Source organism: Nipponia nippon, unplaced genomic scaffold (genome assembly GCF_047370975.1).
Source record: "Nipponia nippon isolate SJK-2023a ecotype South Korea unplaced genomic scaffold, ASM4737097v1 scaffold_9, whole genome shotgun sequence".
Lineage (NCBI taxonomy): Eukaryota > Metazoa > Chordata > Aves > Pelecaniformes > Threskiornithidae > Nipponia > Nipponia nippon.
This window is the reverse complement of record NW_028262413.1, coordinates 17758300-17785696: the sequence shown is the minus strand read 5'-3', so window position 1 is coordinate 17785696 and position 27397 is coordinate 17758300. Positions and strand designations below refer to the sequence as shown.

The 27397-nt window shown below is 47.0% G+C and overlaps 1 long non-coding RNA gene across 2 annotated transcripts in view; it reads right to left on the bottom strand.

The window, feature by feature from the left end:
* Positions 1–23206, bottom strand: part of LOC148050140 (uncharacterized) — a 313700-nt gene extending 290494 nt beyond the window's left edge. The window contains exons 1-7 of one of the 2 annotated variants that reach the window (XR_015701357.1): positions 23071–23206; positions 18190–18230; positions 17627–17696; positions 16390–16445; positions 10351–11350; positions 9031–9160; positions 1562–1693 (exon numbers count right to left, since the gene is read on the bottom strand). This is a non-coding gene — a long non-coding RNA (uncharacterized LOC148050140). Of the gene's footprint in view, positions 1–1561; positions 1694–9030; positions 9161–10350; positions 11351–16389; positions 16446–17626; positions 17697–18189; positions 18231–23070 lie in introns of those variants that run through there. The other variant, XR_015701358.1, reaches the window with a different exon arrangement.
* Positions 23207–27397: the final 4191 nt, after the last annotated feature.

Below are 27397 nucleotides of genomic sequence, written 5' to 3'. Positions count from 1 at the left end.
ATACTTCCATTTCTGGAGTTGGGGGAAGAGAGCGGAAACAGACAGACCTTAAAGGAGGAGGGGGCTCAGATACCACCTTCTCCCTGTGGCATCTATCCATAAGTTTCTCTGTCAGGGTCCCAGCAACAGAGCTGAGCAATGGATGATAGAGACAGTAGCTCCCCAAGCCAATTTGAGAACATCCCACGGAGTCTGAAAGCAGCATTTACAATGCTGTTTTGCAGCTGGGAGAAGAATCACAGTATGATCCAGTAATCAAGGAAAGCAGTCAGATTCATAGAATATTTTTTAACCCATAATAAATAAGTTTCTTAAACTTTATTGCGGTCATAAAATCAAACAAAATTCGATAAAATATACAATTATTGTGCACAGAAAATTTTGAAAAATGTCACTAAATCCTCAGGGGAAAAACAATAAGTGCCTTTTTAATGAAAACCAAGCTTACGGATTGCTGGTTTCTGAAAGCAGCCTGGTATATGTTTTTGTTTTCCAATAAGCAAAATAAATACTGGAATGGACCCATGGTCCTTTCCCTTCCATTTCTCCAAACCTCTCAATTTTTCACAGTTAAATAAAGGATGCCTGTCCTCAGATTTTAAAACCAGTAACTGGTTCCCCAATGTACTGTGAGCCAGAGGTGGGTAGGGCAGCAGCAGAAGGCCAGGAGACCCTGATGTACACTGGGGATTGCAAGGAACGGACAACAAGAAGCAGAACCTGCTCCTGACAAACTAGATTGGGAAAGTGCCTGGAGATGGAGCTTATCGTGCCACAACTTGAACCTCCCCAAGCAATTCACACACCCATGTCTCTACATGAAAGCAATGAGATGGGAAGGAAGCACAGTTAGGGTTTGGCACTGCTCAAGCCCCATGCAATTACAGGCAAGAGTAAACATCTTATTCAAGGATGAGCAATCGTCCCTCAAGGGAAAACCCTGGGGCTTCCAGCCCTCCCAAGAAGGTCACAAATGGGTACAGGAAACAAGAGGAGACTTGCACAAAGGGAAGGAGCTAAACCTCACTGCCCATGAGTGAGGAACCGAACAGACAGGTCCATGTGCTCCAGCACTGGGCACAGATTTCAGAACAAACGTATGGGAACCTGTGGTGTCACTGAACTTTTTGTTCCTGAAGCTCCAAGGGCATTATTTTGTCTTTCTTCCCAATACAGCAATTGCCATAAAATCTTCAGCTTGGCAGGAGCACCTAATTTAGTGCTCCTGACAAAAGTCTTTCCTCCATGGCAGGAAGAGGGGGCATCATGAAGCTGGCAGCAGAGCTGTTCATTATGGAGGCAGGGGATCCTGAAATTGTACCCAAACTCTGGTCAGTCCTCCCTTAACCCACCTACGTGCCCATCACACAAGCTTCAATATCTCCAAATCAAGCCGTGGCTTGAAAGAATAATCTTTAAATCCATTTTTTACCTTCAGTGACATCTCCTTAGTACAGCCAAGTTTACAGGCTTTCCAGATGCCATTTTCCATTCATTAAGGCCCAACAAGGCATGAGCTGCACAGTGTCTGACTGAAGAAATTCATACTCTAAAGACTTACTGGTAGCTATCGAGAGTGCTTCTGCAGAGCTGTGGGGGCTCCTGGGATACAAGCATATACACTTCTCTAGTCACATCCCTGCCACCGTCCCATGCAACTGGACGACTCTCAGCAGGCTCAGAAGTCTTTCCTCTGTGAAGGAAGAAGGGGTATCATGAAGCTGGCAGCAGAGCTGTTCCTCACAGATGCAGAGGATCCTGAAAATATACCCAAACTCTAGTCAATCCTCCCTTAACACACCTACATGCCCATCACACAAGCTTCAACAGACACCTCAAGAACTGAGACAGGTAACAGATATCAGCACACAACATCTAGGTACCAAGGGCCTGAGGAAAAGTCCATTGAACTCCTTCAGCGGGCTCAGGAGGGAACAACTGACAGCTCATTTGTTGCCATAAGTGCTTGTTTCTCAGATGCCAGGGCTGGGCCAGTCGATGCTAGCTAATTAATCTCCCTGAAAAAAACTGAAACCATCTGGCTGCACAGTAACTACTCTTCCTGGCTGGGCTCAGAAGCCCACATGGCAGATCGTACAGAGCCATATTAAATAAGCAAGTATCATAAAGACATACTCTTTGCTGCTGTCATACAGCCCAAGTAACTGCTTGGGAAGTCCAGGCAGTCACCCAGCCTGCAGACATTTCCTTCCTTTGCTCAGTGTCCTGCTGCATGGAGAGATCCTCCCTCGCCCAAAGACGCAGCTGGCAGGAAGGGCCCTCACAGCCATGGTGGTCTAAGCCAGAGTGGGGGCTCTCTGGCAAGGAGGCCAGAGCAGGCCCTTTCCAGCACACCCCTCTGGCTGCAGCCTGAGGGCCAGCAAGCTTATGCAGTTCTGGTCAAAAAGAGCAGGGCTGACAGCACCGAGGTGAACAGGGGCAGCCCAGCTGCCTCCCAGCCCACCTACTTGTGCTGATGCTTGTCTGTGAACGCTGACTTCTCTTCCTCTGCTGGTTTCCTGGCCTCTTGGGGAGTAGGAAGAGGGAGTTTCCTGATCTGCAGAGCCACAGCTTGACAGAAGCATCTGCAGCCTTCACAACCCTAGGACGGTCATCATGAGTCTTTGGCTCTGCCCCTGCACGGCCAAAGTCACATACGATCCCCAAGCCAAGATGCAGCCCTAGGATCAGGCTCACAAGGATGACTGATAATTACCAGTAATCACTCCAGCTGCTCCCTGCTCTCCCACCACTGCTATGGGCAGAGGCAGGAAAAACAATGGAGGAAAGAAGCCTTTCCTGGGAATGCCCCAGCTAAATTGAATCAGCAACAAGTTTTGGAGGTTGTTCAGATGGGTGGCCACTGAGGGGCCTTCAGAAATGCTACTGCATCCCTTATGTTGCTGGATATATCCACACATACAAAGCCTTTACATATTGGTCATATAAACAACATTTCAGGGCAGTAATGAGACAATCAAACCAATGATTCATTAGTAACATGGTATTCAGTGTAAGCTTTTCCCTCACTAACCAAAACACAGCCCATTACCAAAGCAGGCTCAGAGTTATTCTTTATTGATTTTTTCATTACTAATGATGACAAAAACAGAGTGAGGGTACTAAGAAACCAACACATGTAACTACAAAAATTCCCTGAAGGAACCACAAATCATACTCCACCAAAATCTGGTAGGATAAATAAAGCTATAATTCAGGGGCCACACGCTTCCCTCAGCAGCACCACATGGGCAGCCCATGCCAGCTGCCTGGACAACCTCATCACATATGGCTTGCAAAGGTCTTCCCCAAAAATGGGTCTTTGTAGATGGCTCATGTCGCAGTCTGACTGGGAAAGGAGAGGCAAAGAACCTGCCACCCACTCCCTCCCATGTCTCCTCCTGTTCAAGGGAGCTGGATCTTTCCCTTTGGTTTTCACCAAAGGGCAGAGTTAAACGCAGCTCAAGATAGGTAGAAACAGGCAGAGCTTTATTTCAAACATGCCTCAGTTGCTCAGTGCAGTACAACTGAAAGTACTGGGAGGAAGGAGGGGGAAAAAAAAAAAAGGCTTTGTGGTTAATTATGAGTATGCTAACATGGTAAGAAATAAGGCAGTGAGGATAGCAGAGATAATTACTCTATGAGCTGCATTTCCCTTTCGGACAGGAGATAATGAGATATCCTTTGCTATGCAGAAGAGTCTTCTAGCAGGAAACAAAGGCAATGGCTGGCAAAGGGCGAGCAAGCTGCAGCTGCAGAAGCCCACTGCCCCCTTACCAGTGTTGGCCAACAGGGCCAAGCTTTCTTAGCAATGGGAGGACAGAAAACAAAATTAACCAACTCCTGGGAAATCAGGTAGTTCTCCCTTCTCCTTGGGCACTACTCAGCCACTCCTCAGGATCCCTGACCTGCGCAGCTGCCCCAGGTTTCCACAGATGTCACAGATGTGTCCTGCTTGGCAGTGCCCTTGGCCCAGGGAGTGATACAGAGGGGACAAGTGCACTCTGCTGCACTTCTTGAAGCCTGGGCAGACAGAAATTTGCTGCTCATGCTGGGAAGCCCCAGCAGACTCCAGGGAAATGCGCAGAATTGCACAAAGATGTTTGGAAAGAGCCACAGCAAAGCAGCCTGCAGCCCAGCACAGATTATGCTAAATCCCTTGGCTTCAGTGAGCCAGGGACTGCTCCATACCCATCCCCTCTGAGAAAGGACTGCTTTTCAGTACTCAGGCCCCCAGGAGCACTTAAAAGTTCTGCAGCCTTGGAAGGCCTACAGAGTATTCAGCTGCCCATGGAAAAGGCTCAGCATGGGAACATTAAACCCCCGAAACTATGGGAGCAAAATCATCATCAGGTACATGGTTACTCTAGCCAGCAAGGATGGAGAAGCCTCCTTTTGCAGAGAGCTGCAGACAGAAAGTGTTGCTGGTGTGTTGTCTTGCAGGTCTGAGTTAGTCCTGGAGCTGACAGGGCAGCAGGATGGAGTTTCCTCTTGTTTATTTACATCTTGAGTCCATTCCAGTACCTCTTCCCCAAGAGCTCCTTTGCTGATCAAGCAAAAAGTTTCTGCTAATGAGACTATTTTTAACACCAATTGCTAGGAGAAGCTGAACCTTTTAACAAAGTCTCCTCAACACTGTAACGAGCACGTTATTGCTGAGGGGAAAGAAAAAAGCTGGGGGTGGGCCTGTATCTAGGTCAGCATCAATCTCTCTATGTCACCTATAGCCTTGTTTTATGGGAAGCGTGTGAATAATAAATGGCGATTATGGAAAGTGGAGGGGAAGAGGCAATCCTGAGAAATTTATAGATAGGAGAGAAATCACATTAACAGGAGACAATACAGAGCTGCAAAACTGTTATAAAAAAGGCATTAGAAGAGCTCTGAAAATGGGGTTATTAGACACAACTACACCAGGCTTTTTTTTTTTTTCCTTTTTGGGTGCATGTCACTGTGATGGATGTCACTTTTGATAGTGATAATAACAGTAAAATATCCGTGTTAAAGCTGAGTACATTAACTTTTATATTGGTATAATTTACTGCGTTATGAGTTCCCATCATTCAGGAGCAAAAGACAAAATGCTCTTCCTTACGATGTCGATAACCATGCATACACTTTACAGGAAGTGTTTCTTTAAATATCTATTTTATGTTAAATAATTTTTTTAACTTTCCATTACTCTTTTCAGGAGAGACAAGGAGCAGGAGAAAGGAGTAAGCTATTCATATTGCTAACATACATCATGAGCTGGATTTGCCATTGCTCTGTGTCTGGTGAAGTCACTCACAGCTGCTTTGCCAGCCACACATACAAGAGATTAGTTTGCTACATGGGAAGGGGCAGAATGGACTGGACAGTGGCCACTATTTTTTAAAAACTACACATGCATCAATATGATATTGAAGGTAACGTTAAGCATCACTTGCTTGCCAAAGGAAAAAAAGAAGAAAAAGAAAAAAAAAGATTCTCCAGTAGAGAATCTGCTTGCAGCACTGCACTGATTTACAGTGTGGTTCGATAACGGGAGGGTGGAGTCCCTATGCCTCAAAGTTGAAACGATGCTGTACCTGCTACAGCATTAGAGCCACGTGCACTTTAGGTGCTTAGAGTTATAAATAGAAAAAGCCAAGCCTCAACTTGTTTCTATCTGTTTCCACTGCAGAAGCTAAAGGACTGCTAAAGGAACAACAAACTTGGTCATTCCCAGGCTCTAAGTAGAAATCACAGTGGCATCAACAACACAAGCACTAGGTCAGGCTTAGGCTCCATGAGGAAGCAGGGAGGAAGCCGGCGGATGGCAGAGCCTTTGGCTCCAGCAGCAGGAGAGCTATGGTCTGCTTTCACACTGCCTCCCCAAGCACCTCTGCACCCTTGGGCAAGTTGCTGCTTTGATTACTCTTTCCAAAAAGTGAATGCCTCCAGCTAAGTGCCATGATTGTACAGGGACAAGCACAATGAAGCCTGAGGGACTGCAGCAAGAATCCTTCCTGCTTCAAGATAAACTAGTTTTGAGATGGTGCAGAGCTCTAAAGCAGAGCAAACTACCCATACAAAGACAAAAGCACTCTTAGAGAATCTACTTCAAAACTGCATAGAAGAGGACTTGATACCACTGTGATTTCAAAAATGGGAGCGGGCATCTGGGGGCTGAGCTATACCAAGTTTTATTACTATTTAAAAATCACAAAAGGAGGAAATTTTCCTTCTTCCTGCAAGTCAGACCATATATGCAATACAACGCAAGCATCGCTATTTAGGTGGGCTCCTGCTTTCACACAATCACTCCCAGTCACTCTGAGCGAAGAGCCCATGTCTGCAATAGCGATGAGACCTAACCGCTCTCTCCAGTCACTGTATTCCTCAGGGCCAAGAGGTCTGTAGGGCACAGAACATGAAGATCTGCTCACATTCAGTTTTGTTTGTGAAATCAATCAGTTCGCTCGCCTCCAAAAGACCTTCTCACCAGCTCTCACAGTATGAACACAAAAAACTCAAACAACGTTTTGTGCAGCACAAGGAACAGGCACTAAGAAATGCAATCAGCTCCCCCAAGCTGCACTTTCAAATTGCAAATTACAGAATAGCTTCAATGTTAAGAAAGGATTAAACGACTCTGGTTTGTTTCCAAAACACAACACTGCAGTGTGGCATTACTGAACGCCATCCCACCCAAATGGAATTCAATACTTCATTCAAGCCCAAACATTCTTCTTCCATGTGTTCAGCTGATTAATTGAGGATTCAACTGTTTATGCCCTACTATGTGCTGGTTTGGGGTTGGTTTTTTCGTCTTAACATTAACTGCATTTGACCAAAGTGACTCTTGCCTACACACATCAAAAAAGGCTTTAGCTGGTACCTCAGAAGTGAGACAAGGCAAACAGGAGGATTGTCTCCTTCCTTCAGCTCTGAGCTAGATGAGCTCACACCTGCTGAAGACCCTGACTTTTCTTTCCTTGTTCCTCACTTTGCGAGCCAAACTCCACTCTCCCCACCTCTGCACAGACTGCACAGTTGCCTCTCTAAAAGGCAGAGACGTCTCCTCCTTCTGGCTTCACTGGTGTTATCCACCCTAGCTCCATGGTACTGGACCTAAGATATCTAAAGCTACCTGCCACCTCCCTGGTTCTACTGTTTCTTTCACAATGATTAGTCTGCTGAGAAAATATTTATTTCGCATTTGAGAAGAGATCATTGACTGGTGGTGTAAACCACTCTCCCCCGAGACAACAGGAATGGGAGCCAGATCTTAAAAGAGAAAAATCAGCCTGGAGTCTTTTTCCTCCTCCCCTGCTTCCTCCCACATCCCATTCAGATGGCATGAAAAGGCTCTCAGTGGCTCCAAGCCCAAAGAAAGAAGGACATATTTCATGTTCCTCATGAAATCTACCTCCATCAGTCCCTTGTTCAGCTCGCAGCAGGAAGCAGGGCTCGCCCTAAATAGAACCGAGGTGGGTAACAAAACAGGAAGATTCATTTCCTGTAGCACCACGGGGCTGGCAGGAGCAGTTCCCTGTCCTTGGCGTGCTTACTGAGGACAGTCCTCCAAGGTGGCACAAGCAAACACATGAACTAGAGCAGGGGCCAGTTGCACTCGACTGGCCTCACCTTTGAAATACACTTTGTTAGGTGTGCTCCTTATACCCAGCTGTAGAAGCAGTGACACAAGAGCACATCAGCTGCATCAGAGTGCTGCAGCACAGCAGGGGATGCAGGATATGAAACGAGTTTGGCAGCATAACACTCGGTCAAAGGAAGCAATGCACTCCCCTGTGCACAGCACAGTGTTGTGTGTCAATTTCAAATTCGCTTTTTACCAGCAACTTGGTGGTTCCTATGCTGTTTCATGTACACAAAGAACAGAAGTGCATAAACACTTTATAATTTCAGTGAAAAAAATATCTCCCACTCAAATGCAAGAAACAAAGTTAATAAACTATGTAATTACAATCCCAGAGTACACATCTGTCAGTACAAAATACCCCCTAGTATAGTGACCAGCCACACAGAAAACCTGTATCCCGCAAATGCAACTGCCTGAGTAACATCAGGCCTAATTCAAAAGGCCATTAAACAGAACATGAGTCTGGCTGTTGGTTTCAGTAGCTTTGGACCAAGCCACTTCAGCACATGAACAGTTTCTTTGCTTGCATAGGGATATATCTATCCATTCAGAGCAGCAACAGCTGTTTAACATGGAGCAGTGGCTGGAAAGAGCAAACATATCAGGGAGGAGGGTGACTGAAAGAATATATGCTTGGGGAGAGTAATAGGGGAGAAAAGGGCAATTTTAACAAGGATGAAGATTGCTGGTGTATAGATCCCTATCTGGCTTTAAACGACTTAGCTCCCATGCTGTAACAGCACAGCTGCAGCAGCACAGCTTCAGCGTGTGCAGTTCTTCCTGCCTCAGATCCTAAAGATGAGGTTTCACAAGATGGTTGGTTCAAACTAAGACCTCATTTCATTTCACCACCCATCCTGTCCCCTGCTCCCCACAGCACCACCTCACGCTTCCCCTGGGGCAGCTGCAACGTTGGTCGGATCCCCTGGGGAACTGCTTCATCTCAAAAAGACAGCAGCAAATAAGCTATTAGGGAAAAAAACAGTTGTAGTTTTTGGCTGAGTGTGAGCAAAGCCAATTTGTACACAGGTAGGTGAGTAAACAAGTTGTTTGCTTTTTGCAAGGTAAAGCAGAGTTCTGCAGAAAGCACCAAGCTAAATCCATTCACCTCCAGAGTCACCCATCCTCCCTGCTGCTCACCGAGGGTTTTGCACACACACATTCAGGAAGGGATACTATAGAGAACAATCTGCTGAGGAAAACATCGTGCACTGACTTCAAACACGAACAAAAAGCAAATTGTGGCTGGGTCAGGACTTCCAATTACTTTGACGCCTTCATGGTCACCAAACATGATATTTCGGGCAGGTCATATTCCCTGCTCAGTGCTCAAGTCAGTCCCTCTTTCCTTCCAAGAGGCTCACAGTTATTGTTATGGTTATTCCTTTCTATAAAGCACTTACCAGCAACTCAGAGAGACTGCACCACTGCCTTGCAAGGGTCCCACCATGTTTTGCTTGCAGCCAGCTCAGTTGTACTAGAGAAGGATGGAAAGGTGGGCTGGCTCATTGTGCAGTCACTTTATCCAGGGGCCTGCAAGACAGAAAGGTCAGGGAGTGCAGAGAAAGGACAGCTGGGGAAGTTGCCAGAATTAAAAGATTAAGGGAAACAGAGTTGCCACTACAATCATTTGTTGCAAGGTAGAGCCCACATAGAGAGCTGTCTCTGTACAGCAAGAGCACATGGGATACAGGAAGGCAAGTACTTGGCCCTTGCTTTGCTTCAGTTCCCTAATCCAGCACAAATGCATTTGGGGATTTATGGGTTTTTGGAAGCTTCCAGCAAAGCTCAGGGCCTGTTCCTTGCGTTATTGTTTTCCCATCTGTTTCTCTTCATTTTATTCCATCACAGAGGCCCCATCATGGGACACAAGAATGTGACCGGAACAATAGGCAGAACTTGCTGCCTCCAGGACTGCAGTGAGGGCAGAGCCACCATTGCAGGATGGGAGCCAGTGGCTTCTATATTTAGCCCTTTCTTGCTTATTCCAGATCACATTCGCACCCCACACTCAAGAAGTCAGGAGGCTTTCACCACACCACTGTCCCCGAGCACTGAACATCCAGCAGGGCCCCTGAACATAAAACATTCATTTCCCTTCTAATAAATGCCAACAGGAAGACTTCCTGCTCCCCCTCCTCTTTCCAAATCCCTATTTTGACAGACTTTTTTCTTCATATAAGAAAACTAAACAAAACCATCTTCTCTGCAAGGCTGGCGGCCTTGGAGCAGCACCAGGACTCCAGAGCTTGGACAGCGCGGCACTGCCTGTCAGAGCAGGGCCCTGTAAAGAGGCAGAAATGGGTGAGCTCATTTCCTCCCGTGTTTGAACCTGAGCTAAACTCACCAACCCACAGAGACGTGCCCCAAGCCCACACCCCAACACCCGAGGGCAGAGCAGGTGAAGGACAACCAGGTCTGAGCACCCACCTGGCCTCGATCACTGCCGTAGCATGTGCATACGCCTCTCAAATGCAGCGGGTAGGGAACTGCTGAGCAAAAGCTCAGGTCTTGTTGCAAAGCCCTCCCCACCACGTCCCAAGGCACCTCTCTACCACTTTGAAGGCTGAGAGGGCTCTTGCCCTGCAGGAAGCCAAGCTGACTGTGGCACCCACCGCAGTGCCATTTAGCACTTAAGTCATTTACATCATCAAGGTGAGGGGATCCTGCAGGGGATCCTGCAGAGCAAGAGGAAACCCCATTATGTTTTCAGAAGCACTTACCTAAGAGCTGTGTCACTTGAAAATAGTTCAATGATAGACAAGTCCTCTTTCTGCTGCTTCCACAAGAGTTGTAGATTAGGACCACTCTGCACTTCGTCTCTCTGGTTCTACCAAAGTTCTACCAAACGCTGCTGGAGTCCCAGTGAGAGGTTTGAGCACACAGATGGCTTCCTGGGCACCTTGCTGCCATCCATATTACTCCCCCTGTGTACCAACATGTTTCCACAACCTGCCTTTTCTCCTGTAGGCATTCTCACCACTGCCAGCTCCCCATTCCTTCTGAAAGCCCTCCTACTGTAAGTGGCTATATCAGGGAGAGAAATCTGGTGCTGGATGGGATGTAAGAATATTTTTTTTCCCCTTTAAAGAATGTCTGTCCCCAGAAATAGAACCTAGCAGTGCCCAACCATGGATGGAGAAATTACATCTTCTGGTGCTATCACAAACCGTACTGCTAATTTGCTTTGTGGCCTCAAACTTGTTATAGGTTAAATTTTCCTCCCTGAGGTATTTGCTTCCGAGGACTGCTCTGAGGTAGGGGTGTCTGATGAGTGTTTGGAGAGGCCTGGACAAAAGCAGCACAGTTACGAGGCTGAGCAGATTGTCTTCCTGCAGCTTGGGATCAGCCCTCTTCCTCTTGTGCTCACTGAACACCTTTGTACTGCCAGCACAGGCATGTTGGCTGCATTCATCTGCCATGCAAATCCCTTCTCCTTTACTTCTTTTGTGTCCTGGAGCCTGGCTTCCCGCCACTCGTGCTGAGGAGGCAGTGCCCGGTCAGCTCTCTGAACAACTAGCACATGCCAGCAAGCTGTAAACGAGTCCTGTGTGCCCAGTGAGTCTGAAAGGAAGGGAATGCTTTCCATCTGGCATTCCTGCAGGTCTTGAGACAGCGGTTATTCATCCAAGGTAGAGGAGAGAAGGGGGCTGGAGTTTCCAGTGGAAGAAGCTGACAGAGAAGCAACAGCAGCACTCGGGGCCTTGCCTGGCCAGCAAAGCACTGAATAAAAGAATCACACTGCTCCATTGTGCAGCCAAAACTTTCCCTTACGTCTTCCCATTCCCTCCCAGATGTGCGTCCCCAGAGCAGAAGAGATGAAGCTCAGACCCTTTGGAAGCTTTAGCTTCCACAAAGGCTTTGAGTTGTTATCAGCTCAAAAAGAGGGCTGTGCTCAGGCTGAGGGCCACAGCACTGACATAGAGCAAGAGAGGATGCTGCCATGGAGAGAACTGATCCAGCCAAGGAGAGAAGGGAGAAGATGTGAGGCACACACAGGTAACAGTGAGTTTCCTGAAGGTCACACAGCAGATTTTAGGGTAGGACTGGAAAATTACCCGAAGCACATGGATTTGTTACAGCTAGAGCAGGAGTGGCAACTATGGTAACCCTGGTGAATGCACGGGGTCCTCAGGTAACCTTCCTTTTGGCTTGCCAACCCCAATACCCATAGATACTTAGGAAAAAGCCCACTGGGTGTTATGGGAAGCATTTCTAAGCCTAGGCTATGCAAGCAAAAGGCAGATACTATGTCTCTCCTCAAACTGTCTCCAGACAGGAGCCTCCAGCAGGCTTCATGACTCTAGGTATTATGTTTAGCTGCAGCTGAAGCCATCCCAGTAAGGGGGGGTGGGGGGAGAGAGAGAGAGAGAGCGCGCGCGCGCGCAGTAGTCTCCTCACCACATGTAACAAGAGGTCTGATTTCTTCTGTCCTCATGAAAAGAAAGGAAAGCTTGTCCCCCACTCTGGCATTGCCAAGCCTGCTGTGCTCCCCTCCCCTCTTCGCCCTGAAGGATGCAAACCCTGTACCTCTGTCTTCTTTCAGCTAGTTAGGGATGCACCTGTCAGAGATACTAACTTTTGGTAAGTCATGCTTCAGCATTAGCCAAATTCATCTGCAGGACACAAGCACTAATGCTAATTCTAGTGCTATCCCCCAACGTCATTACTCCGCAGCCGATTAACAAATGGCCATGTCAGTTACCTGTGACACATCCCTTTAAAAGACAGACACCCCAAAAGAGTTGTCCTCCAGACAAAAGGACACCTTTCCACTCATCAGTCCCATGGGTTGTGAGGCAATACTTTTGTATTGACATAGCATTTCCTCTACCTGCAGAGCCAAAAGGCTTTCGAGACACCAAACAGACCTTGAGAATCACAGTGTAAAGGCAGAGACACGCACCAGGAGGACTTCCCAGGAGACCAGGTGAAGGCCCTGTGAGTATAGACAGCATCATTTCATAACCAACGCTCTTCAAAAACCGGTAAAACCCTCTCCACCAAGCAACTTGATCTCATTCTGCCCCTACAGGAAGGTGTTCCATGTCTTAGCACCGCAGCAAATGGGAAACACCTTTAATTTCAAACCTAGATTAATATCAGATCCTCACCAGTCTTATACCACTCTCACCTTTTAATTCTCAGAGCTCTTCTTCTCTCCTCATCCTTCTTCCCACCCATTTAGAAAAAAGGGAGTAAAAATGTTGCTCTCCTAGAAGTCAGATCTAGTCTATCTCCCTGCAGATACAAAGCATATACATCCTTTCAGGGAGCAATAGAAAAATTGCGATCCTTTCTGGACCCCAAGGGGAGGGTCTGGGTTCCCTAACCCTGATGTTCCACCATCAGCCACCAGACCCTGAGGAAATCACTTATTTCCCACAAGCACAGCTGGGCAGCAAGGCCCAGTGACACAGCTGCTTTCCAACTGGGTACAAGGCACAAGATGATAAAGACAAGTATGCAGCAGGGAAGGAGGTGGTAATGGGCTTAACAGAGCCTTGCAGAGCATGGACAGAGAATAACAAGCAGATGTATAATACCAGAAGCTTTGACTGAGCAAGGATTATAACTTTACAGATAAGTGCAATCAATGCATATGCACAAACATTTGCGGTCAACAGTGCAATTTCACCCCTAGCTGAACGATCCACTGGGTACGCATGTTCAAATGTGCACACCACCATTACTGCACAACTAAAAATCCTTTCCCATAAAGCCACACAGACTCCCTTGGGCAGAGGCCAAGCAGTTAAATAAAAAAGTCTATCCAGAGTGAGAACTCTTCAGAGACATTTCACCATCTGGAAAGAGGAGGGGGTCTTACGCTGAGAACACTTGGAGAGCCCGACCTACCGCGGTTAAACACGTGCCTCGTCCAACGTTAATTCCTAGGGAAGAGCATCATATCATTCCCACCGCCTTATGCAGCAGGACCTGCAGCAAGCAACGGGCCTGATTCTGCTCCTCTCTCCAGATAAGAGCATACAGCCAGAGCCCAAGATGGGACGTCAGCTGGCCATTCAGCATTTGCTTTTTAGTGAGGCCAGACTCGCAGTATTGTTGGTGACAAACAAAAGCCATTGCTGTTAGTATGGGCTTCTTCATTTCCTTTTATTATATCCCCACCCATGTCATGTAAATAAAGCTGCAGTTAGCTTCCTTCAAAACACTGGGGCAGTGAAGATTGTACTGAGCTTCAGGAGGGAGCACAGCTGCAGCCAAGGCGAGGGCACTGCCTCCTTCCACCATTCCCTGAAGAGACTGGGCACTCCCAACAAATGGGAACAAGCACCTACAGAAAGAAAAAAAAAAAAAAAAAAAAAGATCACAGGACCCTGCTCTCAAAAAGCCTTTGATATGCGAGCTGGACTAGGACAGCAGTGATCAGAAGAAATTAAGTAGGACGTAGGACTTGGCTCCATTCACAGATCTGCCTCAGGAGGCTATGTCCTGGTAAAGAGTAGCATTTTAGATGGCCATATAAAATGTCTGTATTTCCTAGTCACATGAGGTCTGTCTCCTGGTGTGCTTCCAAGAGTTCAGCTAGGCAGAGGCACCACCCATATAGATGCAGTTGCAAATGAATGACCTTGGAAAGACATGGCCCAAGAGGAATTAATACATCCCCTGGGAGCTCTCATCCTATTCCCTTTCTGCCAAGGGACACAGGCAACATGAAGGAGCAAAGAAAGTCTCACTTGGCAGAACTCAACCTCTATCAGGGCTCTGATCCCTACTCTTTCACTCAAGGTTGGCCCAAGCAAGTCTTGGTACCCCCACCCCTCTCTTGTGGTGGCAAACCAGAAAGAGAAACACCTCTCTAGAGGTGAGAGAAGAGGCCAAAACCCGCTGCCCTAAAGCTCAGAGCACATCATCAGTCAGTGTCCTCAGTCCTTCAAGAGAGGGGCCCCAGAGGCAGCTCAGCCTTAAGAGGCATCAACCCAGTGGAAGGTCCCAGGAACAGAGGAAGGACAATAAGGCACAGCTCTCATCCCTGTAGGACAGCATAGAGCTAGACACAGGCAGTCAATGGACCAAGCATTATTCAGCACAAACAAAAAAAAGCTCCTTCCCGCCTCTGCCTCACAGCTGCTCATCCGTATTCCAACCCTTTGACCCTGACAGCCCTTCTGACTGAGAGAGATGGGGCCCATCATTTCATCTGCTCCCTCCCATCTCTCTCCTGTTCCAGCATCCTTAGCCCACCCATCCCCACTTGCTATAAAGCTGACTGCTTCCTTCACAGGGTCACCTCCCTGCAAAAGAAAGAGCCTCTCGTCTGGACACAGAGTTTCCTGGATGTCATCTGTCCAGGACGGGCAAGGAGGAGAGAAAGGTGTTCCTCCAGAACACAGAGATGGAATTGGTTGAAGCAGCTCCAATCGGGCTGCAGTGTCTGAGATGGTATTTTGATTCCAGTCTTGCAGCAAGAGACAGCACAAGGCCAGGCGAGGGCAGATTACATGATCTCTCAAAGCCGCCTTTCACTACAGCACAACATGTCCTCTGTGTTATTAGAGGGCTTTTTCGAACTGAATGAAATAACACTCTACAGCTCTTGATTCCTACCTCAGGGCAGCAACAGCATCTCTCCTGCCCATCTTCCTCCAGGGAGGAGATTAAATATCAGAGATGAACTGAAATGCAGTCAATCAGGCAAGGCAATCTGCCAAAGTAGCAAAAAGGAAGGGGAGGGGGGAGAGAAGGTACCTCAGTACTGAAGTGACCTGTTTAAAAGCTGCAGCTGAATGCTGAGCTCCTGGATCTCTCCAAGGATCCAAGAGACAGAGGAAGAGAACACAGAAGTGAGCACCTTCCTCCTACCCTGGAGGATGGGGACGAACACTTCTCAAGCATCAGCTGCATTCAAGGAAAGGGGCAGACTCAGCTGGAAGAGCTGCAGACACGGTACAAGGCTAGTCCAGCCTGATTCTGGGAACTCAGATCTGGCAATGATCTAGAGAGGAGAACGATACTCAAACACATGCACTATTTCAGGAACTGAGGAAAATGCAACCCTCTCAGCCAAAGAGATTACACAGCCCACAAGACCCTCTCAGAGCAGAGGTGCAAAGATCAAGCCTCCAGACCTCCCCGGGCCTTGATGGGTGTCTCCACACAGGGCGTTTCCACTTTCCAACAGCAGTAACATAGCTGGAGCCAGATCCTTTGGCCACAAAAGCACAAGCTGCTGGGGTTGGAAGCAAAAGAGGCTGTTTTGGTGCCTCTCTGTATTTTAGCCACTTTAGGCCAAAGACAGCTGGAGTGTGGGAACAATTCACATTGTGCTACCATGTCAGAGTCCTGCCGCTGTGAACCAGAGCTCTGCTGTGCTACAGTGCTTTGCACAGACACACAGAGAAGGCTTTCCTCTCCTACCAGCATCTGCCTGCACTGGGCATCTGGGTAACCTGCAAGCCACAGCATCCACACTGCAGATAGAAATTGCCAATGCTCAAAGAAGAGACCGATTTCAGAAATCACTGCAACACCTTTTCAGGGGTGCACACTAACCACCTCAGAAATCCCATGCCATCAGGGTGTGAGGCCAGAGAGCACAGGTCAGGGTTCTCAGAACTGGGTTGTTCCATATCACCTACATCTTCATGTCAAGCAGCAGCAGGTAAACCACAGCAGGAGGGGAGATGGGAAGGCCAAGCAGAGCAGCACCAGAAACTATGACGGAAGGACAGAAAAACCACACCAAGCACTGGAGAAGCAAGCTGCGGGTCTCTGAAAGGTGTATATGTACTCACACACAAGCGCAGTTTCTTGGACTGTTTATCAAGCTCAGGAAGGAAGACGGATCAGTCTGCCAGAAAGATCAGAGATGCTGGGGCTGTCATATGACGTTCCCTTTAAGAAACAAAACCCACAGAGCGTGCACACACAGACAGAGAGGAAGCTACAAGAAAAGCCTTGAAAACAGCAGAGGAAACCCTAACCCCACCCGTAACCCAGAGGTGCTACCTTTAACTAAACCCCATCCCAGAAGCTAATGAAAAGAACAGCCAAACTTGCATTATTTTAGGCAGGCAGGGGACAATTTTCTGTACTCCCCTGGCCCCTCCTGCCCTTACAACATAGCAATTGGGCAAATCCTTTCTCAGCCTGGCTATGTGAAGGACAGGGAGCCCTGCCCAGTCCCAAGCCTCTCCTAAGGGTGCTCAGCTCCCTTTGGAAAAAACACTTACTATGCAAGTGCACAGACATGCCAAATATCCTTTCCTCATTCCCAGAAGCTTTGACTCCAGCTGGTATAAAAATCAGTAGAGTCAATAAAGCCACTGGCTGTGGACCCAGCTAGAAATGGAGGAAGGTTTGGCCAGCATAATGATTGTACCCTGGCCTAGGCAAGGGAGGTTGACTCTTAACCTGTCAGTACAGCCCTATGCAAACTCCTCATACAACCCTACTCGGTTTACAACCACTGCAGAACAAAGGGAAGAAAACCCTCAGCAGGCTGTAAAGAGGACATCGGGGCATGGCTGAGACTCCCATGCCTGCAAATGCAGGGACACCCATGGAGGGGGGCCAGAGTGGGAAACACATCACAAGAACCGTAGCAGCATCAGATGCTCTCCTGCTCCGGTTTTTAACCACTCACACATGAAGCCCAGATGGTTTCCAGAGTGAGGGAGAAGGGTGTGTTGCTTACACAAGCAATGCCATATTTCAGTAAATATCATATGCCATCCAGACATTCTGGACTGGATCCAGTTTCCGTTAGGCTTTGCTCAACTGGGGACCTGGCTCCTCCAGCAGACAGCAAGCTCCATTCATGCTCAATACATGTCTAAGGCAGATCTGTGTCTCAGGCAGACACACATTTTTACCAGATGATCCTTGTTACACCTGGCATGAGGAGAGGATTTCCAATGTTCAGCCAACCAACCTCTGCTTCCAGGCTCAGCTCAGACAGAAGCAAGTTCTCTTCCTCACTAGCACTGTGTAGGACTGTGCGGGCCACAGCAACCTGTTTCTCCCACTCACCTCTCTGGGGATCCTCAGGGTCCCCTCAGGTTCCTTTCACGTGCTCCATCTCAGAATGTCTTGTGTGTACCTGCAGTGTTAGGAAGCACCTAGTCTATTTGTTTGGTAACTGTCACAAAAGACCAGTACCCACACAATTGGTAGTTCCCTGAGATGAGGTGTTCAAGACTCTTTGTAACATCAGATGGAAAAGAATATCTTGAGTTCTTTCCTTAGGTCCTTTTCAAATTATAATTGTTAAATTTGTCTCTAAACTAACAGGGAAGAGCAGAGATAGGAGGCATTTCAGCAACCACCTCTTTAACATAGCAAGTTTAAAGAAATGAGGGAATTCTCCAGTATATGTAGTCCCAGGGACAGACTTGTCCTTTATACGAAACTCAAAACACAATTTTAAAAGATGCTCTCCCCAGTCCTGATTACTGCTTGCTGCATTAGGATGCTGGAGGTCTCTGCACAACCTCTGTCTAGTAGCCTATCTGGCTTCAGGATCTTACATTAGCCAAGGTAAACAAGGCCTTATCCAAGGAATTCTTGCAGACACGCTTTTTAGCCAAACTCACCTTTTCTGGACACAGTACTCCAAATATATGCATCCCTCAACCTGCCAAAGAGCAAATGTGACTATGAAAGAGCAGCAGTAGCAGGAATCAACAAAACAAGGCAGGAATCATTCCCCCGAAGAACCAACCTATGTTTTCTCTGACCAGAACTTCAGTGCCCACTTCTCTTTCAGAAAGCACAGCACATCTTCCAGGCAGCTTTACTCACACCCTCCCTTTAAAAATGAAGGAAAACTCTTGCAGGCTTGGCAGAGGGAGACTAGGTGTCTGACTCGCTGGCAAAGATGACAAAAGCAGGGCTCCCCTCCTACAGTCCATATGCACGAGACACACCGGAATGGACAACTTTGTTGAAGCCAAACCAGAGACCTGACAGCTTTTCTGGCATTCATTTTGGACACCGAAGCCAAAAAGCACACACACTCATGAACCAGGATGGCGTGGATTTAAAGCAAAAAACAGTGAGCAAGTTTTGTTCCATTTGAGACATGGGTTTAGTTGGGGTTCCCCAGCATTAACGTACTGGTCACAGTGCAAGAGCTGGAGCAGCTGCGTAGCCACTTGCTCCCTGCACACACCTAATGGGCCGAAGCAGGCGGTGGGCACTGATAAAGCCACAGCATGAGGCATTGCTGAAGCTGTTCTTGCCTTCTTAAGGAGCACTAACGCCAAGTCTGCGGAGCCTCTCTAGCTCATTTCTTTGCTCTTCTGTGACTTCCTAGCTCAGAGCCTTTCTTCTTCCCAGCCCTCCCAGACCCTGCGTACTAGATAACCCCTGCCTTCTCCCTGGGGTTGCATCTAAGCTCCCAAATGAAAGGAGACACATCGTTCAGAGTAAAGCCTCAAATAAATTTTTCTCTCTGGGAGCAAAGGATTTTGTTTTAAAAACCCAAAGCAGGTATCTAATATATAAAGCAGCTCTCACAGATCAGAACTCCAGGCAGGTTAGGCTCAGCCCATGAGCACAGGCATCCGTAAGCCCTGTTTTCAGCTGTTACACTGCTGAAAATACATGACCCTCCCTACAACAGGGAGGAGCAAACCAAAAAAACCCTCTTAAATCAGACCAGCTGGTGACATATTCCACAAAAACTCTGACAAGTTGTGAGTTTCGTAGCACACACACCAGTATGCTGCAGGGCACCTCTCTAGTTACTTCCATGGCTTCCTCAGCACCCTAGAAGCTAGTGCTGGCCTTGTGCAGACACTTCACTCAGTCCTTTTGCAAGCTCTGTGTGTCTGTGTACATCTCCCACGTCTACTTCTGTGGGACTCATGCTGTAAATCTTGGTATTGCTACAGCAATTTCCCAGTCTAATCACATGCCTTGTTGCATTACCACAGCAGTGATAGCTGGTTGAACCACACACCACATCCTTGCAATTGTTTCTATTACTCACAATTGACTTATTTATTAAATTTCAGCTTGCTGAGCCTTGCCAGAAGATGAGCAAGAACCCTGTCACCCCTCCTTGCTGTTGATCAGAGTGGCAGAGGGCAGGTGAGTAGGCTGCAAGTTTGAGCTGTGAAACAGTCCCAGCAGTTTTGTAAGGACGTGCTTTCTCCAGCAGCCAAGCTCCCTTGCATCTGAACACCAGGGCTTGAGTCCTGGGAAGTAAAAACTCTTGAATTGCAACAGAAATCAAAAGGGAAAGTAGATGCAAACGAAGCCTAAATTAATTCGTGATTTTAGAGCAGACAAGTATTTCCACAGACTTGCTTGTAGCATGGCACCAGCCACAGATCCCACATGCAGGTCTATCTCTACACCCACCCTCACTTGCAGATCTACCCAAGAGCAATCCATAACAGAAAAGTGAAGTGCCTCTAGACGCAAGTAACTCTGCTTGTGGGGGATTTCCTAGGCTTGGAACAAACAGCCTGGTGGCTCCTGGCTGCTTCGGAAGCCCAACCCACCATCTTGTGCCTCACAAACACTCCTCTGACAAGAGACTTTGACTCCTTGCTTTCAAAGGCGAATAAACAGAAGGCAAGTTCAGGCAAGGCTCATGGCTGCTTGCCCAGCCAGGCCTCAGCTAGTCCTTCATAGTAAATATTTGTTCTTAATTACAGTGCCGTTTGCCCCGGGAGCTTGCCTGCAATCTGTAGGAGGGAGGGGGATTATGTTGTTGATAGGTAAATAATAGCTCTTTCATCCAGAGAACCCAGTGCATTTTCCAAAGATGAAAGCCTCCTGAATACTTTCCCCATAGGTTCGGGTAAGGATTTTGAATCTTTGTCCCACTCAGGGGCATGCCAAAAACTCCCACAGTAGGTTCAGAGAGAGGGAGATTGGAGCTTCACTGCGACAGCTCCCCCTCAGCCTTGCTGCAAGCAGGAGTCAAGTGGGACAGATTCAGCACTAGCAACTGGCAAAGCGCGTGTTGGGCAGGATCTGGTCTGCCATCCTAACGTGAAGCGAGGAGAGTCTGCTGCTGACCGGCAGCATCACGCACATGCTGCTCTGCTGTCACAATGAGACACTGAAGCCAGGTGGCCAAAGTTAGATGGAGCCAGGAACAAACTCCATCCCTCCTGGTCCCCAGGTCACGCTTTGCCCAGCAGACAGCCATGCTCCTTCATGCCCAGCTCCTGTATGGAGAGATGCCTGGAGCATCTTCTAGGGAAGGGCAAGGCGCTGCCCAAGCACAGAGCAGCCATGTGAAGCAATCCCACAGACGACATGTGGGAAGCAGCCAGTTCTCACTCTCCCCAAAAGTTGACAAGCATGAGTTTTGATCTTCCTGCACTCAGCTTCCAAAACATCAAAAATACAAATATTTATCAGCAAGACTAAGGGAAATGTAAGCAAGACGGCTGACCTCTGCTCTGTCTGAGGAGGAGGTGAGAAGTGACTTCCTCCCACCCACCACGAGAAAACCCATCTGACCCTCTGGGAGGCAGTGAAGGAACACAAGCATTCCCCTTCTCCCCAAGCCACCCAGCTAATGTCACTGCCAAGGCATCCGGTATCTCAGAGTCAGAGGTCAGAGCCAAGCTAGCTCCAGCCCCAGAACACATTACCCATTTCTTCCATAAAGAAGAAAAACAAATAAAACGACCAACAACAAACCACCACCATAGGCAATCAAAACCGGTATCTACCCATGCTACAGCTCCTACATTCCTAATCCATTCCCAGTAACCAAGCCCAGCACAGAGAGCAGAGGATAAATGCCTGTAAACACCAGAAATGAGAGGAACCTTCAAAGAGCAGACCCTGAACTTTCAGGTGAGAGCCAGACGTGCAGAAGTCTGACACTATAATATTTAAAAATCCAAGATAAACTGCACTCCTTTCCTCTCACATTCAGCCCATCGCTCACAAGAGGTTTTTTGCATGTCCCAGCTAGGCAGGAACAGCCACAGAGATGATACTGCACTTTTAATGCCCAGGAAAGCCATACAAACTCTCCATCACCACCTCTGCTGCTCTCCCCTTCCTTGTCTTATCATTGACAAGCAGAATTGCTGGGCTTGGTTTTGTTCCTCTTTCCAAACATCACCCAAGCCTTTTTTTTTTTTTCTCCTCTAAACCCTGCTTAAAAAAAATTTTTTTAAAAATAGTGCCATTTCCTCCCCCCAGCTGTAACGGACTGGCCTGAAATCTGTTACCAGCATGCAATAAATATTTGTACAGTTCCTTTGTAACTTCATTCATTGCAACACTTGAACCATTTAGCATTTTTTCCCTCTTACCCAAGGTCTTCAAGTTCCTATACAGAGATTTAATTAAACCTCTCAAAACCCCCAGTCCAATACCCTCTACTAACACCCTCACAGTGAGCTAGAGTTTTTCAGCTTGACCCACATATGAAATCAGCTGTGATGTGAGCAGTGGGAAAGAGATTTGCTCCATGCATCCTCCCCTCTACAGTAATACCCCCATAGCTGGGCGACAGCCAGTCCCAGGCCTCACATCTGCACTTTTACACAAGCCCCAACTCCATGAGCAGTTAAGACAAATGGTTCATTGCATTATGTCCAGTAAAGGACTGCACTGGAGCTACGGGACCAGAAATGTGGCTGGTGTCAAGCCTTTCCTATGGTATGTTGCTATGTCCTACCCACCTGAATCTCTTTATTACATCCTTTAGATGTTTACTTTACTTCCTGCCACTAAATTTGTCAGACAGGCTTCCTTGCTATTATGGTAGTTATAAGGTACATGGTTAGAGGCCCATTTTATAGTGTGCCTCAACAAGGATTTAATCCCATAAATCTATGTAAGAAACACAGTACATTTAGAACAAGAAATGAACAAGGAGGGAAGTTTCAGAAAGCCACTTTTAAACAATCCTTTGCTTATCCCTGACTGAGGCTGAACCTTTAACACAACAGTCTGACAACAAGCCCCAAACTATCTAGACCCTCCACCTGTATAAGAAAAAGGCACCTTAAAACTAAAAGCACCATTGGGTCCCTGTTGCTTGCCCAGAGGCCCACCCCTGAGCAGTCCTGAGCCTTTCAAACCCAGACCACCAGCTTACACCCTTGTCAAAAATGGAAGAACTCAGATTTGGGATTAATATGTCTTTTTCCTTTTGAAAGGAAGGCAGGCAGGGAAGGTGGGGCAGGGGGGGGAAGCAGACAGGGAGCATAAGCAACTTTACATACAAAGAGTTGAAATGGAAATAAAAAGTGTTCCAACAAAACAAATTACTTTCAGAGTAATGTTTTTTCCTTTCCTGATGCAGGACAAGCTACCTTAAAATGCTAGCAAGGAGGACATGTTCTTTCTAACTCTGTTCTCTAACATAGATGCAGACTACTACCAGGAAAGCAGAGAACAGGGCTGAACAGATTTCTCACCAAAACCTGTAAGCCTGAAAAGAGCTACCAGGCAGTAGCAGTTACCAGTGACTTCTTGAATGAACTCACCTTAAGACCAAAGCAAAAAGCCCAGGCTCTTAATCCTTACAGTCCCTTGAAATAATGAGAGGAAGGATGCACATATACTTAAGTTAATTCATTCAAAGTTTAGGTTCACACCCCCTCACCCTTGGCAATACAGAGCATAAATATTCACCAGGGAATGGAGCAGGGCAGGGGAGACCAGAAGAAATACTACACAACTTGTGAGTCACAGCAAGCCATAACAGAGGATTCATTAACTGGATTCAGGTGATCCTATTAGCTTTGCAATTGCTGCACATCAGGCTGCAGAGTAATTAGGGCTGCAATTCAGAAGGATTTACCAGAACATTTTTTATTAAAACACAGTTGTTGTTAATCGGCCTGACTAAAGTCTTCAGAGCTATTAGCCTGCTGCACAGAAGTCATAATTACTTCATCCACTGGGGAAGAAGGCATCAAAGAAACTGCCTGGGATTATCTGCAGGTTTAGAGGACCAAAGGAAAGCCAGGGAATTCAATGGGACATCTCCCTTTGGCATGACCACAGGCTTTTGATCAGGTTTCCAAGTGGAGCACTTGGGAGGCCAGCAGAGAATGTAAGAACATCAAGCCTACACAGGAAGGATTTGCCATCGGAAGTATGCCAAGGCAACACCCAGATGTATTAGTTGACTCAGAGTTACTGCCTAAGTCCTAATTGCTGCCTAAAAGTTTAGTGGTCCACCTGAATTACATGATCTCTATCTGCTGAGGATGTTTGGCCACCCTGCAGCATCTCACAGAAGCAGGGCCCATATTTTCTCTTCCGAAGGGAGAGCATTTTTCAGTGTAGACAGACTCAACCACTTCAGAGAGGGGTAAAGGGCAAGCACCTCCTACCAGAGCAGTGGAGCGTGATCGGCTCCTGGGTTTCTCAGCATAGGGCTAGCCATGGGAATAGGAGGATGCATCCCAGCTCCAGTCCCTGACCTCACTTCCACCAGGTTAAGGCAGGCTTGATTCAGGTGACAGAGGACTGGGCTCAACAAGTCTGGCCACAGGATTGAGAAAGAGTGAGGCATCCGGGCATTTGCTGTCCTGCCCTGCTTCCACAGACACTACATACACAGCCCTGTATGAGAGCAGGAGGGCAGAGACACCAACAGATGTGCGAGAAGAGGTGATTTCGCTCTCCACCCTCTCAAACCAGACTTGGTGAGCATAGGACAGGGGCTCTGCGAGTCAGGCTGTCCCTCCTCTGCCACCAGCACTGCCTGTTCCTCTTCCTAGCCCCCTTTGCTCAGAGGTTTACTACCAGTACACAGGACATCCTTTCCCAGTTTCATCCCCACCATACCAGCTGGCATCTGCAGTGAGCACACTCCCGCCAGGAGGGAACCAGCAGGCGACACTGCCCGACTGTTAGACCGCAAGACCACACTTTAATAGTTCCTGTGCATCCAGGTACTCTATAAGAAACCCTGCCAGACCCTCTGAAACACAACACCCTCGCCCATATTAAGCAATACAGACAGTTTATCAACAGTCTAAAGGGAAGCTCAGAAAGGAGAACATGATAAAAGAGCAAGTGGAAATACGCATGTACACACAGGCTGTGAGGATGCAGAAATAACATTAGGGCAATAACAAGTAGCCAACCCTCACCACAGGCTCTGGAAGGGAGGAGATCTGCTTGTAATTACCAGGCACCTTCAGAAGAGGTACTTTGACTTTTATGCTCCGGAGAGCCAAGACTCTGATGCATTCTGCTTTGCCCAAGGTCTGCAAATAACTGATCTGATGCGCTCCTGAACCGCCTGTTCCAGTGCCTGGCCTGGGCTTGCTCCAGTGGGAAGAGCACGGTGGACCTCTGACAAGGTCTCCCTCAGTAATGTCCTGCTTGGATGCACGGCACAGAAAGCCTAAAGGAGATTCTAACTAGTGCAGGGATGTACTTCTGAAGAAGAATATTCTGTTTTAATGAGCAGGCTAAATGAACATGTTAAATATCTTACTATTTCAAGGGGAGGGGATAGGACAGATTTTGCCAGCTTCCCCTCCTTCAGCACTTCAAACACTTTAGCACATATGCCCTACAGGGAAGCCTGTACAGTGTCTAAACCTAGTGTATGTTTTACATCATTAGCCTCGTACAACATCTAGCACAGGACTAATGATGTAATGCAAATAATTAAACATAAAATCATGGTTGGCAGTTGACAGAAGAAGGGAGTTGGTTGGAACAGCTCATAGTGACAGTTTGTTCTTCCTTTGCTCTAATTCAAATCATGGTGGTGAAAAGTGCTGTCCTGCCTGGCAGGATCACAGTACAGCAGAGACAAGGACTCCTCCGAATTTCCAGACCAAATAAACTGCTTGTTAACTGTCTGACCAACTGCAGAGGGGATAACTGTCTGCTAGCATCCTGCCAAAAAGGGTTAAAAAAAGAAAAAAAAAAAAAAAAAAGACACTCCAAAGACTTCTGAAGTCTTTTCCAAATAAAGCAATAATAATAACAATATATCTGATCTTTATAAACCATCAATACTGAGCTTAACTAAACATTTTGCTCTTTTACAGCTGGACACTAGAGCTAGGTGTACAATTTGGAACCAAATGCTCATCAAATGATTTAGCTCCTTTGTCAGTTCACAAATTAGCCATGAACAGACTTCAGTTTTGATGACTTTACTCATTATGTTCAATTACGCCGCGTATGGTTTATGTGAACATATTTCAGCTAATAGATAATTCACAAATTTTTCCTTTGGTTGCCCAAATCACATAGTGACTTTCAAACATGAGATCGCCTAAATCACCTATTAAATTTGGATTCCAAACAGAGACAGCCTTAAGGGACCTGGTTTTCTGGACACTGTTTATGGGCTATCTCACCACTGGTTTGGGGGGAACTTCCATAGTCACTTTTTAAAATCTAGGCCAAATTTCTGCTTTATTTTAAATTTTAAAGCCATGCAAAAAGTTTCCAAATTACAGACTTGCATTCCATTGACACTGCTGAGAATAAACTATTAACATTCCCATGAAACTCTTAAAAAGTGTTGCATACACAGCCAGAAGCCCTATGTGCTGTTTCCCTTTGAATCCTTCTCAGTTGTTTTTTTTCTCTGAAGGCTTCATTGAGCTCTACTGGACATAAATAAAAAAGTTAAACATTTCCTTTTCTGGTACATCACACCAATTGATATTTGACTCACAGACCTTCCAGGCCTAGAAGGTTTTGCATTCTTAAGGGAGTATGTCTCCAAAATGAAGGTTTTTTGTATGTTTTCCTGTTTACACTTCCATTGTGTTGCAGTAACAGTTTGCTTTTTTTTTTCCATGTGAAGCAAGAAGCAGTTTCAATTAACAAATTACAGATTCCTGTAAATATTCTCTACTTGAGGAGGGTAAAGGACAGATTTCCAGGGCAGAGGAAGAATAAAAAAAAAAAACAAAACAGAATAAGGGTTATAAAACTGAAAAGTAAACAGGCTAAGTAACTTCTTAAAATTCCTTGCACAGACACCTGTCTTCCAGCAGGCGCAGCACCTGTCTTCCAGCAAGCGGTCATGTGAAGCAGCAAAAGGGGATATACTGAGACCCAACAGCAACTCAAGAGCCATGAGGCTTGCTAAAAGACATTGGCCTTTATCAGAAAGGCATGCCAACAGCAGAACCACCCATTCCTCTCAGTCCGTGTCTGCAGGAAACACGATAAAAACCTCCACCAAAATATAAATAAGGAGTCAGGGCTTGCCAGCCTGTTATTTTGCACGGCAGCCGTGCCACAGGGGTGCTGCCTGGGATCACGTCCCTGCTGACTGGGGTACTGAAGAAAGTGGAAGGCAAAAGACAGCACCCACCCTAAACTGGCTCTCACTGCTTATTTTGGAGCCACACACCTGAAGTCATGTTTAGAGCCAGGAAGGATGAAGACGTATAGACTAGAGGCAGGCTGTGCTCTCCATTCAAAGCTTTGCTCTCTGCTCACCAGGAGTATCTGACTGCAGGCAATTAAAACTGGCTCTCTGCTCTTTGGTGGTGTTTGTTGCTTTGTATTCTTGTCCAGAGTCAGTGGTAATGGAGCACACAACAAAACTCCCCGCTTTCCCCACCCTGCTCTTCCAAACATGGCAGTTCACCCAAACCCCAAGACTGGGTGCTCACTCAGGAAAGGCTTCCACTTTCAGGAAACTGGTTAATTCCACCAAAGCTGCCTTGGTAGCAAGTTTAATGAATGAAGAATGTCCTAAGGAGAAAGGAGACAAGCGAGAGTTTGGCGTGGAGCATCCACCCCATCCTGCTCACTGAATACCAGTCCTTTCCAGTGCTGTGAAGAGCATTTACCAGGGCTGCCCCAGAGCTGGAC